This window comes from Neovison vison, chromosome 4, assembly GCF_020171115.1.
Source record: "Neovison vison isolate M4711 chromosome 4, ASM_NN_V1, whole genome shotgun sequence".
NCBI lineage: Eukaryota > Metazoa > Chordata > Mammalia > Carnivora > Mustelidae > Neogale > Neogale vison.
The window spans coordinates 19,348,403-19,363,423 of NC_058094.1; the positions used below are offsets into that span (position 1 = coordinate 19,348,403).

The 15,021-nt window shown below is 46.0% G+C and overlaps 1 protein-coding gene across 1 annotated transcript in view; it reads left to right on the forward strand.

Moving 5' to 3' along the window:
* The window catches only part of SNTB1 (syntrophin beta 1), a 230,213-nt gene that overhangs the window by 203,984 nt on the left and 11,208 nt on the right, over positions 1–15,021 (forward strand). The window lies entirely within an intron of this gene.

Sequence of the window (15,021 nt, forward strand, 5' to 3'; positions counted from 1 at the left end):
TCTTATTTCGTCCCTTCGAGTTAGTGGCGGACTTGCCGCCTGCAGGAGCTGGAGTTTCCATCTTTGTTTTCCTCCTGCCAGGAGAGTGCTTCCCCCTGGGCTGTTGGAGATGGGAGGCTGGGCTGAAGCTGTTCGCTTCTGGCAGAGAACTCAGTGCCAGAGGTGGTAGAAGTCAAAGGGAAATTCTGGATCCTTCCATTACCACGTTACCCCAGTACTTCTACTGGCTGCTTCCCAACCACATATTTAAGTCCATCGAGTGACTCATTTACTTGCCGTGTTCCATGCGGTTGCACGGGGCAGCGTGTCCTGCACAGATGAGCATTTAGACATGTAGCCTGTCTAGTTGCGTGATTTGTCTTTGCGTGCATTTTTCTTCTCCTTTTTTTAAAGGTTTTATTTATTCATTTGACAGAGAGAGTGAGAGAGATTGGCAGAGGAAGAAGCAGGCTCCCCGCTGAGCAAGGAGCTCGATGTGGGCTCAGTCCCAGGACCCCTGGGGTCATGATCCGAGCGGAACAGACGCTTAACTGATTGAGCCACCAGGCGCCCCGAGTGCATTTTTCAAAAGAAGAGGACTTGTGACTTTTTAAAATTTCCTCTTAAAACCTTTTTTTAATGTATGATTTATAGGGACACCTGGGTGGCTCAGAGGGTTAAGTATCCAACTTTAGTTTCTGCTCAAGTCATGATCTCAGGGTCATGGGAACAAGCCCTGCGTCCCGCCCCACATGGAGCCCCCATTGAGCCCCTTGTCAGGCTCCCAGCTCGGTGCAACATCTGCTGGAGATTATCTCCCCTCTCCTTCTCCCTACATGTGAACTCTCTTTCTCTAAAATAAAATCTTTTTTAAAAAAAATATGCTTTGTAGGGGCGCCTGGGTGGTTCAGTGTTAAGTGTCTGCCTTTGCTCCAGTTCTGATCCCAGGGTCCTGGGTTCGAGCCCCGCTTCGGGCTTCCTGCTCAGCGGGGAGCCTGCTTCTCCCTCTCCCACTCCCTCTGCTTGGGTTCCTGCTTTCCCTGTGTCTCTGTCAAGTAAAATCTTTTAAAAGGAAATATGATTTGTAAATAGTAATGTACACAAATCTAAAATGTACACTTCAAGTAATTTTTATTTATGGACATAGAGCTGTGTCTTCTAAAATTTTATTACAGAGTATCTACTAATTAATCATGCTGAGTGACATTATCAAGAAGGCCGTGGTGAGACTACTTGCAAACAGGCCCAGCTGCTAATCAGCAAGTGGCTGACCTCCGTAGAAGGAGCCTACATACAGGCCTGGTGCTTTACATGGATTCGATTCAATTTTGCAAAACATGCCCAATTTAAGAATCACCTGGCTGTTTACTAAAGAGGCTGGTCCTGGGGACCCTGCCCTGGAGATCTGGCTCAGTAGGCAAGGTTCAGGAGTAAGTATTCTCCGAAAGCATCAGGCAAATGGCCGCATTTAACTGACCCTCCACCCCTTGCCTCTCCTGTTTCACAGATAAGTAAACTGACGAGCTAAGAGGATAAGTCATAAGCTAGTAAGAGATAGACCTAAGATTCGTAACACACCTTTTTTTTAAAAAAAAAGATGTTATTTATTTGACACAGAGAGAGCGAGTGAGAGAAAGAGAGCAGGAGGGACAGAGGGAGAAGCACATTCCCCGCTGAGTGGGGTCACGATCCCCTAGGGCCCTGGGATCAGGAGCTGAGGGCAGATGCTTAACCCACTGAGCCACCAAGGCGCCCCAAGCTGAGCAAACTTTTTTAACCACTGTTCCCTGCAGCCTCCCAAAAGAGCACGTTCTTATTCCCTGGAGTTTTAGTGGCTCTTTGAAGTAGCTGAGGAGAGCTATATAGATCTTTCCTTCACCCTTCTGACAACTGTGTCATGCACAAGGTAGCCACCCAGATCACACGACAGAGTGAAGACAGGGCTCTGGATGCCATTGGAGACCTGGAGTTTCTGCCCTGGGCTGTGACCAGTTCTCAGCATGGGCACGAGCACCACCTGGGAGCTCATTAGGGGTGCAGATGTCCCCCAACCCCGGCCGGGGCTCTAGACCAGTGGATTCAGGCACTGGAGTTGAGACCGCCCAGGTGTTTCCGGCCCAGGCTCCATTTCGAGAGCCTCCGGTTGGAAGACCCTGAGCAGGGACGTGGATCTTCCTTCCCTGCCGTCCTGCAGAAGCACTTTCTCGCCCCACGTAGTGACAACTGCCGATGCATGCGTTCAGAGGCTGTCCTGGATCCAGTGCTCGCCGAGTCATCGGAAGCTCCTCAAATGTACCGTTTGCTCGCCCTGCTTTTTCACCTAACATAATCCTGTAGGAATTTTCCATTGATATTTTGTACTCTGCCTTAGCTTTCTTTGACACCCTGCCTCGCACCCCATTGCACGGATGATCCCAGGTACAGAGATCTGGAAACTTCGAGCATGGCTCCAAATCCCAGCTACGTACCAGCTGCCGAAACTTGGGCAAACTTTGTAATCTCTTACTGCCTCGTGTCCCTCATCTGTGACAGGCATAATATTTGTACCTACCTTGGTAAGGTATTAGAAAGTTACATTAGATAACGTAAAGACGTAAGGCAATGCTTGATGCGTGCTAAGTGCTAAATAAATTTAGTTATTATTACTCTTGTTTTTAAACCCTTTCTCTATTTGGGGGGGTTAACAGTACAATGGCCACATTTGAAAAACAACCTCATCACACTAAAAACTTGGGAGCAACTGAAATGCACAGATTATCATTGGAGCACTATGGAAGAAACCTTTTAAAGCCCATCCTAGCAATCAATCAGTCAGTCATTCAGCAAGCAAGCAAGCAAACAGAAAGCCTGAAAAAACAGCTCCTTAAAAAGGAAAAACGGCAACTTAACTTGCTGGTGGAGAGGAGAGATCACAGTATTGGGTTTGACAGCCCGGGCTTCACATTCCAGGCTCGCCTGGTCAAGCCCCAGAGTTTACAGGCTGTGTGACCGTGAGCAAATCCTGTCGCCCCTCGGATCCTGGTTCCTCACCTGAAAACCAGGATCAGAAACTCTATTGCAGTGATCAGAAAAATGACAGAATTAATGGCTGCGTCCGTCAGCTCGGGAGAGCTAAAGCAACTGGTAATTCTTTTCTCACAGTCCCGGAGGCTAAGGAGGCTAAGACCACAGCGCCGGCATGGTTGGTTTCCGGTGAGAGCCCTCTTCTCTGGTCGCAGGTGGCTGCCCCCTTGCTGTGTGCCTCTGTGACTTCTTTGCCCCGGAGCTGGGCCACACCCTTATGACCTCATTTAACCTACATGATCACCTTGTTGGCCCTATCTTTAAACATAGACGCACGGAGGGTTAGGGCCTCAGCCTATGAGAGCCAGTGGGATGACAGCAGGAAAGGATTCAGTCCACAGCCATGACAGAAGAACCGCCTTATTTAGCATCACGGGGCCCAGCAGTGATGGGCAACCTCCAGTCCCCTTCCCTCCCCCTTAGCAGGGCTGGGCAGCCTCGTTCAGAAGGTCAGACATGGTATTTTCTCTTGTACAAGAACCGGCAGGGCCAGAGCCAGAAGGAAACAGGGTTCTTTGAAAATCGAGTTATTCCCTCAGACAATTCATAGTTGATTTGTTTAGTTTGTTTGGGGTTTTTTTGGGGTTGTTTTTTTTTTTTTGGTAGTCCCAGGCACATCTAATTTATATTTTTCTGGAAGAGAGAAAATTTGATTGTGTTTCATAAGAGGGGCACTAGCCTTGCTCGCGACATGTTCTTGGTGTCAACACCTATGTGGAGAAGTTTCCAAGCTGTCACCTCTCCTGCCGGAAAACAGGGATGGCACCTGTGTGCCTCAGTAGCTCAATTATTGGTAACAGTGCGTTTGGGAAGTCTTCAAACACTAATTTTAGCTGTTCTCATCCCTCAGTTTTTATGAGTCCTTGGGAAAACATTTTTTTGCTTAGCCAAAGCTTCTTTGATGTTGCTGAACATTTAAAAAAAAAAAAAAAGGTACTCTTGCCCATATGGAGGAAGCTTATTTTTTTTGTCACCGTCGTCAGAATTGGCGAGTGAGCTAGGCCTACAGAGAATAAGGATTCAGGTCGCAGTGCTTCTGAAATGCTAGAGGAGATGCAAGCCAGGAATTCTGCCACACCTGGTCCGGGTGGCTGATACAGAGCTTGCGGGGGGGGGGGGGGGGGGGGGGGGCGTGGCGGTGGTGGGGATGCTGCTGCTCTGTGCCATGTTCTCCCACCTGGGGGCCCTGGAGAAGGCAGGGGTCGCTGGAGACTGGAGTGGATGAATGTGCCCTTCCCTCCTTTGATTCCACGGGGAGCCAAAGACACCGGCCTTTCGCTTAACCACCCTGGGTTATCTTCGGTGCCTCAGGAACTAACCCGTTTCTGAGTGCTAAAAGTAGTTGCTGCCTCAGGCCAGCCTAGAAATTTCAGGAATGCTTTACACCAGGGGAAGTTGAGCCAGTTGTGTGGGTCATACATTAAATTACAATCAGCTTGTGGTTTTCATGCTAAACCTGGGAGGCCTCTTCTGTTAGGGAGGGAAGGTGGGCAAGCGTACACCATGGGCACTCCCTAGGGTAGCATGCGTGGCCCGTAGGTGCACACTCTGTCACACTGAGAAGTGCAGAGGCCGCCTTCACATCTGCCCATCCCGTTGGCCTCGGGATCCAAGGGTTCACACTAGCTGCCGGCCTCCTGTCTTGCCTCCTATTAATCCAGCAGCTTCTTCGAGTTGGGTGAGTGAGAAGTGGGGGAGATAAGGAGAGATGAGTAGGGAGACTGGAACTCTCCGCCCCCCCCCCTCCTGCTGCTCCAGAAAGCCAGCTCTGAATGATGCTTGTGACAACACGGCAGGCCTGTTGATGGGTTCTTCCTTGGAGCAGGGATGTCCGGTTCAATTTAAGAAATGTTTAAGGGTCTCCTGTGAGGGGCCAGCATTGTACCAAGTGCCGATGGTAGGGGGATTTAAAAGAGTGCTGAATATGAGAGCTAAAAGCCAAGAGTTATAAAAGCTCATTGTTCAGGTTATCCACTCGTGGTTTCATTTTCCCAGTAAAAGAGAACAGATTTTAATTGTCATTTTCTTCCATGGAGTTCTTGAAGGTCTTTTTATAATACATATTCAGTATTCATGGTGATGTACGTTGAGGTAATTAAAACATGGATGGGATAAGGGAATATGGAAGAGATAACCAGAAAACTCAAAGAATATATTTAAAAATTGAAGTTCTAAGATCGCAGGATACCTGGGTGGCTCCGTTGGTTAACCATCTGCTTTCAGCTCAGGTCATGGTCCCAGGGTCCTGGGATCGAGTCCCGCATCAGGCTCCCTGCTCAGCAGGAAGTCTGCTTCTCCCTCTCCCTCTGTCTGCTGCTGCTCCCCCTGCTTCTTCCTCTCCTTCCACCTGCTGCCCCCCGCAAAAAAAGTTCTAAGATCGCTAAATGATAAAAAGACTATTAACTTAAAATGATAAAAAGACCATGGATGGTCACGATGTGAGATGACCCATCAGATGGTAACCCTTGTTCATTTCTAGACATAGCAAGTGTGTGGGTGTGGAGGTGAATTAAATCTGTGGGTGACCTGAAGAGCTCATTATTGTCTCTCACTGTAATTTCCTTTCTGCATATAGTTGACAGGCTGGAGTGTGGCCCCTCTTTCTGGTATCGTGGGCTTTTTAGTGACCTTCCCCTCACCTGCCTAGACACCCTGTTCATTGCTGGGTCCCACTGGGATGGCCAACGGATAGAAGTATTCAAGAGCACCTGAACCATTTACGAGATCGGACCAGTTGTTTTCCTTTCTTTCTTTCTTTCTTTCTTTCTTTTTTTTTTTTTTTTTGTGTGTGTGTGTGTGTGTGTGTGTGTGGCTTGCATTGTGACATCTGCCGGGAGATGCTAATTACAGCAATTAAGTAAAATGAGAATGTAATATTGCTTAGCAACCCAGTTACCTAATATGTAATTTCACTAATTTGGCGGAATCTGTGTGCTGCAACTGTTTTTGTTTTAATTAAGGATATTAATAATAATGTTTTTGTATGGAACATTTTATGCAACACTCTCTAACACCCATCCAGAATTAAATTAGTGCATGAGCATCCTTTGTGAGACAGGTTTTTTTTGTTTCTGTTTTTCTCAAAACCAGTCAGTCAGAGGGATATATCTGAAGACGCAGAAACCGTGTGCAGTCTAGTATCTCGGTTATTGGTAGAGATGCATTTTGCCTGGCCTTCTGTGGGAATGAGGGGATTTCCTACTGCCAAGTTCCCCCAAGTCTCAGACAAAGAATTTGACCCGTGAATGGGTTTATCCCATAGCCACACTGAGCCTTGTAGAATCCTCCTTGTGAGCCACTTCGGGACATTGCAGTAATTCAGAAACATTTCACCCTTTTTTTTTTTTTTTTTTTTTTAATGTGGGTGAGAGACCCATTTATATTTAAATGTAGGTGGCTTGGATGCAGCTAACCTTGAATGTGAAATCTTAAGGACTTGTTTGTTTTTGTTTTTGTTTTTGACAAAATGGTCACCTTCTACTCCAAGACCAAAAAAGAAGAAAAGAAGATAACTCTGACTCCCTAAACAACCAAGTCACCGCTGAAAACACTAAAGTTGCTAAAGGTAGATTGGAAGGAAGGAATAGGAAATGGATGTTAGGCTAATCCCATAAAACATCGCATCCCAGTTACCTTTCTAGATCCCTTTCGCCAGGATTGACTTAATCTGGAAATGAGCATATCGTGGATCAAAATCCAAGTTCTTTGGATCCAGCATCAGCTACTGTTTCACGTGGATGGAAGACCCAGGGTGGGAGAGAAGTCAGGGTATCTCATGGCAGCCCTTAATCACAGACTTCTTGGAAAAGAGTCCACCTTGTATTCTGGCTACTCATTTCGCAAATATTTACTGAGTGCTTGCCACGGACCTGGAATTGTTTTGGATTGTACACGGACAGCACGGAACAATCCAATAAAAATTGCTTCCCTGATCGAGCTAATGGTAACAGTTGCTTCACCTGTGTCTTCTGTTCCAGGTGCTGTTCCATGCAGTATTCACATAACTCATTTCATCCTTAGCAACAACACAATGAGGTAGGCATACAGCTATCCCCAGTTTGCATTCGAGGAATCCAAGGCATGGAGGGTGTAGGTAACTTGCCAAGGTCACCCGGTTGGCAGAGAGCCGGGTTGGGCTCTCTGACTCTGCTCTGTCCCCTCACATCCAAGTCTTCATTCTCTCGCCCCACTCATGTTATATGAACCTTTCAGTGGTTCAGTAACTCATATACCCAGATAATAGGAAATACAGAGTCTTGCTGGAGTCTGTGGCTTTGGTTCCAACCATGGGAACGTGTGTTTGAATGCTATGACCAGGGAACAGAGCATGTCCTTGGGCTTCTCACGCAGGTTCCGATAAAACTTAGAAACTGGGTGTGAATTGCAACTTGAAAGCCTGTCCCAGGCTGCCTGCCCGTGTCTTCTTCCAACTGAGTAAGAAAGTTATCTTCTCTGGGAGAGAGCATTTTCTTGGTTGCTGTTGCTTTGTCCCTGCCACAGATAAGAGACAGATGGTCGTATTTTTAAACTACACAAATAGCTTAAAATGTAAAATAATTGAAACATAAATAATAGCTATTTCAGAGTCTCCCTTGAGACTGCAGATCAGAAAAAATCTTTGGGAAGAATCTTGAGAGGAACGTCAAAAGGCTGTTCCCGGCAGAATGGAACAAATTCTAGCAGACACGTTCTTTCCCGACGCCCTGCCTTTCAAATGGGCACCTGATGACTTTAAAACATCTTAATGTCCGGCTGACCTTCACCTGCTATTTAGTGTCCAGAATCCAGCTACAGTGATGTGTTCACCAGTATGGCCTGCAAACAAAGACCCCATGAGGGGGGCCTTTTCGCTGCCCCGTGTTCCGTAGCATTTCAGAATAGGTCGGGGGGTGTGTGTGTGTGTGTGTGTGTGTGTTTTCCTTTCCAAAACTGAACTCACATTTTTATTTTTTATTTTTAAGATTTTATTTATTTGACAGAGAAAACCCATGAGCGGAGGCAGAGGCAGACTTCCCTCCCTACTGAGCAGGGAGCCCGAGGTGGGCCTCAAGTCCAGGACCCTGGGATCATGACCTGGGCTGAAGGCAGAGGCTTAACTGACTGAGCCACCCCGGCGCCCCTGAACTCATCACATATTTAAAACATTTTCGAAAACTTGTATTCATGGAGTTACTCAGCCAACAGAATCAGGGAGAGCTGCTGTAAGTCTACTTACTAAAGGCTACTTTAAAGGAATCCATTACTGAATTTGGCCTGGGAATGAGGTCTAAGAATCCACTTTATTCCGTGCTCTGAAAATCAGGATATCATTTTCACTTTTCCAGTCTTGGAACCTCTGACTTGTTCTCCCTGAGTTCCTAAAGATCACCGCCCTGCCCTGGCCCAAGTTTCCTTTCTGCAGCGTGTAAGCCCTTACAGTTAGTTCCTCGGTGTATAAGCCTCCCCGCAAGGACTCGAGTTCATCGGAAGCAGCAGGCAGCTCTCTTCCAAGTGCCATTCCCTTCTCCGCTTCTGTGTCTCTTCACTCAGGCTCCCATCTCAAAAGCATTCTTTTCATTAAAGCAGCAAAGCAAGGATTTTCAAGTCCTATCTTCCTTCAGGCATCTGTCAATATCACTATTAGCCTGGAGAGGCCAGCTGCGTCTTCCTTATCCTCGCACACCACCGACATCTAAACAGAGCGACTCGTGTCATCCTTGCCATCGTCAGGAAACCTTCCCTTGCGTGGAGCCTCCATCTCCCCTCTGCATGACTGTTTCTTTTGAATAGTGGTTTGACTCCCAGTGAAAACAACCTGTCCTTCGCAGTGGACGTAGCGCTTGTGGGTCCTGGTGTTTCTTCATTTGGAACCCAGGTATTGGGTTCTTAAGATCTCAAGGAACTTGGGCAATGTGGCTTCAGCCTCTGTTGATTGGAGATGCCTGTGAGCCCTGAATGGTGATGCTCAGGGAACAGTTGGACAATACAGTATCCAGTGTTATACAGCTGATTATTATTTAATTGGTTGGAGTCGGATGCCAATACAAATTCATCTAGCGAAAGATTTCACGGAACATTTATAAATGTCATCAGGCCACTGTTTTCCTCTGTATCTTCCTTGTAGCTGCCACTTCTACTCCCATGGCAGCCCACATGACTAAAAAGAGGGAAGAGAAAGGATCTTGGTCTTACCTTGTCAGGTGGCCTTGTCTCGTTTCTGCACTGCCATGATTTATAAAACCTCTCTGTTTGGACTTTCTCAAGATAGCGTAGCAGTACATGTCCACATCTCTGTGGCTTGTCTCCGGCTTCCTACTGTTGACAGAAGCAATTAGTTGGGAATGATATAAAGAGCAAAGAAATCTATACTTCCAACATCTTGATAGGAATGAAATGACAAATATGTTGACAAATGTAGGGTTCTTCTCTGTCCTTGTGCCAAAATCCACTGCTCTCCATTGTTGTGATGGGACGGCTTTTACTCCAGGTTCAGGTTCAACCTCTGGAGAAAGACCTCCATAGTAATCAGGTTGCCCCACTGAAGAGGAATAATTCTCCACCCAGCCACCTGACCCTGGTTCATTTCTTCCACTTGACATCTGCCAGAGGCTGTTTCCGACTTTCTTCCATGTTCTAGGAGTGAGACTCCCAAGAACGGGGACAGAACCTGGAGTGACGAGTCTATGAGAATCAGAGGAAAGAGGGCACTTCTCCTCTTGAACTTGGACTCATCTTTTCTACTCACACCATGGGTAGCCTTGGGTTTGCATAGAGTAGGTGCTTTTATTGTCGGCTAGGACACCATAACAAAATATTACAAAGCAGGCGGCACACAGAACAGAAATTTATTTTCTCACAATTCTGGAGACTAGAAGCCCAAGATCAAGGTACTCTCAGGGTTGGTTTCTGGTGAGCATTTCCTTCCTGTCTTATAGACAGCTGCCTTCTTGCTCTGTCCTCACCTGCCCTTTCCACTGTGTGTGTATGGAGGGAGAGAGATCTCTGGCATCTTTTCTTTTCTCATGAAAAGCCACCCTCCTACTGACTGAGGCCCTGCCCCATCCTGGTGCCTTCACTTAACCTTTATTAGCTCATTATAGGCCCTATTTCCAAATATAGTCAACACTGGGGGTCAGGGCTTCAACCTATGAGTTTTAGGGGGACACAATTCAGTCCATAGCAGTGTCCCATAAATGCGGGTAGGATATGTCAGTGGGCGAATGGCAAAATCTTTATTGATTGAATGAATGAATGACTTTGGGACTTTTTTGGTGGTCATTTGAATAGAAAAGACTTGAACAGAGCAGGAAGCTCTTCTAAGGCCCCTCGGAGCACCCCCAAATCCAGAAGTGTCCTGTAACTTCAACTGGCAGGTCTCAGCATCTCTTCTTTCTCATTTGCTGGAGGCCCGTTGGTTCGCGTAAGGGATTAATGAGCTGTAGGTTTCATCCCACGTGGCTCAGTTAGCTTCACGTTGAGATAGGCATTTCCACTGCATGTGTTAAGGCTGAAGAGCTAGATGGGGATCATTTAGATCCACCCCGACATAAGCACGTGCAGGAGGACATAGAAGAGCTCATCTGGTATTCCAACCCCGACGTGACACCAGTGTTAAACAAACGACAGACAAAACACATATGACGCTCGGTGTTGGAACGTATGTATTTTTCAGCGGAGTGGAAATTTTCAGTGGAATGGAAAACTTTATAGAAGAAATGAAATCACCCAGTAAATCGCTCAATGTTTTCATGGATTCATTTCCAAGTTTTTCTTGTACATAGTTGAATTGCATACCCAGAGATTTTCCATCGATCTATATACATTTCCCCACACTGGTCATATGTGTTTATAAAATAATTTTCAAGGTCTGTGTAATACTCCACGCAGAGGAGTATACCCATACACATTGTGTGGATGTTGGGTGTAGTTCACCTGATATTTTTTAAAGATTTAGTTATTTATTTGAGGGGGGAATAGGGAGGGGCAGAGGGAGAAGGAGAGAGAAGCCCAGGCTGACTCCGTGTTGAGTGTAGAGCCCGACACAAGGCTTGATCCCAGGACCTTGAGATCTGGACCCGAGTTGAAATCGAGAGTCTGATGCTTATCCAAGTGCGCCACCCTGTAGATCACTCGATTTTAATCTGGAAAAGTATCTTTTTGTTACCAATATGCACATTAGGTAGCGGAAAAGGAAATTTGCTTTCTCTGATTGTTTACAGACAGCCCTGCATGCTTCATTAACTGGTGCTGGTGTATTCAAAGGAACGCGTTATTCAGCATGTCTGTTCTTCAGATCCCAAATCAACTTGTTCTTTGACGGAGAGACTAGATAATCCATGCTTGATTAGTGGAAAAATCCATTTCTCCTCTTCTATTTTCAATGAATGAAATTTGGTGATGAGACGAATACTACGGCAGCAGTCTTCCTTCCGACGGCTCTTTCCTCATCATTGCTGCCTGTAACACCCCGAGTTTCCCCGTCAGGGACTCCCTGTGCCCTGTACCCAACAGCTGGATCCAGGCCTTTCTCATACCTTGTTTCACTGGGTTAATAATTTCATTCCCTATACCCAGATCTGCCAACAGCAAGTTTTCCAATAAATTGCATTTTTCCAGTTATTGGCTTCAATTTTATAGTCTGCCTGGAGGAAAATTAATATTGGTAGGAAATTCACAAACAAGTGACATTCTCCACGAGGACAGTGTATCTTCTTCTCCCTTCACTTGTGCCTCTGTGTTACATTTCTGCTGGCCCTCGGTTGTGGCAGAGCTGATGTCCCCTCGGTGGAAATTTAGGGATGGAAAGTGAGAACATGCCAGGCTAGAGAAGGCATAAGGGAACTATTGTTTACGGAATGTTTCTTATGATCACTAAACACTGGATGAAGGGCTTAATGTATTTTATGATATTGAATCCCAAGCGTGGGAGGCATGAATTGCATTTTTAAAAATAAGGATTCTGAAGGTGGAGGCACAAAGGGTAGGGAAGGGGTTATGGGAGTGATACTTAGTACAAACCGTACGCTAGGTCTGTGCCGAACGTGGACAGTTTACAGTATTATTATTAATACTGTTATTTCATAGAATTCACAAATTATTTCAGTTACTTAAGTAATCTGTACACCCCACGTGGGGCTTGATCTCACCACCCTGAGGTCAAGAGCTGCGTGTTCTTCTGACTGAGCCAGCCAGGCGCCCCCAACTGATACAGATTTTAAGATTTTAAAAAAGGAAGAACTAGGTGTATTTCCTGAAGCAACTAAAACGTAAACGCCATTGAGTATAAAAGCACTTCTGAGCAACTCAGAAAACACTGTAAACTCTGTTTTTTATACCTGTTCTTAATGATTTTTTTACCCGGCCCTCAGTCCCTTTAAAACTTATGGCAGGCTTTTGAGAAATGCTTTACTTCTCCTTTAGTCTCTCCTAGATTTTGGAAACCATGTCAGCACACTGTCCCAGATTTTTCTCTCCATGAGATTCATGGACCTTCTCTTTTATTATTATTTTGTGTTGAGATGTAATCGATAAAATTTAAAATACATAAAATAATCATTTCATATACATATATAGTGAAATGATTACTGCAGTCAAGTTAATTAATACACCTAGCACCTTACCTAGTTACTTTTGGGCATGTATGTGTGGGGAGATGCTTAAGATCTACTCTCTTGGGGCGCCTGGGTGGCTCAGTGGGTTAAGCCGCTGCCTTCGGCTCAGGTCATGATCTCAGGGTCCTGGGATCGAGTCCCGCATCGGGCTCTCTGCTCGGCAGGGAGCCTGCTTCCTCCTCTCTCTCTCTGCCTGCCTCTCTGCCTATTTGTAATCTCTCTCTGTCAAATAAATAATAAATAAAATCTTTTTAAAAAATTTTAAAAAAAAAGATCTACTCTCTTAGCAAATTTCAAGTATGTAATACAGTATTATCATTAAGTACAGTCATCATGCTGTACATTAGATCCTCGGGACTTACTCATCTTATAACTAAAAGTTTGTACCCTTTTACCAACATCTCCCTCATTTCTCCCACCTTCTAGCGTCTGGCAGCCACCATTCTGCTCTGTTTCTATGAGCTGGACCTTTTTCAGATTCCACATTTGAATGGTCACACCCAACATTGTCTTTCTCTGTCTGCCTTATTTTGCTTAGCCATAATGCCCTGGAGGCTCATCCATCCTGTTGCAAATGGCAGGATTTCCTTCCTTTTTAAGGCTGAATACTACATGTTGTGTGTGCGGGTAAGCATGCTTGGGCACACGTGCCCCGTTTACCCATTTACCCATCAGTGGTCATGTAGGTTGTTTCTGTATCTTTTCTGTATCTTGGATCTTGTGAATAGTGCTGCAGAGAATGTGGTGTTGTAGATATGTCTTTCAGATACTGATTTTGCCTCCTTCAGACATAGTCCCAGAGGTGGCATTGGTGGATCTGGTAGTTCTAATTCTAATTTTGTTTTTGCAGAACCTCCATACTGTCTTCCAATCTGGTTGCACTAATTTCCATGCCCACCGGCAGTGTGCAGGGGTTCCCTTTTCTCCCTATTCTTGCACACATTCGTTGTCTCTTGGATACTTCTCTATCCTCAATGAATTTTGCAACCAAAAAGCTTTTCAGTGAACCCTTTTCTTCAGGTCAGCATTGCCAAACAAACCTCCCACCAATTTGTGGACAAAAGAAAGCTCCTCGGAGTTATACCACAAGTTCGTTGCTAGAAACTCAACAGCATGCGATGTTTTATTTCACCAGTACATTTGCTTTACAATATTTAAGCTTACGAGAGAAAATAAGCTTTTGGATTTCCTTTGTGCGGTTCTTAATCTGGAGAGAATAAGCCCTTTGCCTAAGAAAGTACCTCTCCCGTGCACCAAGTGAATAGACACCTGGAATTCCTCTAACAAATCATCGTGTTTCTTTCTGTATTAAAAGATAAGGCTGGAAATGCAAATATCCTGGGGAGAGGTAACATTTACTAAATTATACTCGTGCTAGCCTGCAAATTATTGATAGCGGCATTTCTCTCCAAAGGAGGTTGAGAGATATAAAGGAGCAGGAGAGAGCAGGAGAGACCCAGGGGGTTAAAGGGGACACGTGAGAAGTAGGAGCCAGTGGCTGCTCAGAAGGGTAGCACTTGGAATCTGAGAGTCCTCTTTTCTTCCGTCTGGCCTCTCGGAAAACATCTACTGCACGAGTCACATTTTATGCTGGGCGTGTGTTTTAAGGCCAGCGTGAACATCACGCGGTAAAGATCACCCTCGGAATCCCCTGAAATCTCCCATAAAGTACAGTTCTCTTGCTTCTCTTTCTTTTTTTTTTTTTTAATAAAGATTTACTTATTTATTTGACAGACAGAGATCACAAGTAGGCAGAGAGGCAGGCAGAGAGAGGGGGAAACAGGCTCCCTGCCGAGCAGAGAGCCCGATGCGGAGCTCGATCCCAGGACTCTGGGATCATGACCTGAGCCGAAGGCAGAGGCTTTAACCCACTGAGCCACCCCGGTGCCCCACTTCTCTCCTTTTCTCAGGAAGCCCAGTATCACCAGCTCTTCCTGGGCACAGGATCACTTCGCACAAGGGCACAGATCGCTGCTTCCTCCACTGAGTCTCCTGCTGGTTTGCTTGTACTTGGATGTTGTGCGCCCGTCGGACATGTCCCCAGAAGGACGTTGGGCGCAGCCTGATGCTGCGAACCACAAGGAACACAGGGGAAGGCAGTCTGATGCAGGAAACAGTGTCACGCTCGCCCTGGGACATACACATGCCCAGGAATGGAACAGAGAAAGGAACTGACACGTGCTTCCAATTGTTCTCTTTTGCGCTTTCTTAATTCTCTTTTTGGCAGAGCAAGCGTTGTTGAATTTGTCTCATTAAAAGCATGTCATTCAACAACTCTGCACGTGTCACCAGACGCAGGCCCCCGGGCACCTTTAAGTCCCACTCTAGCCCTGGGGACAAGCTGGCTCCGTAGAAGGCAGAAAAACCACGAGGAACACTAGCTCGAGAG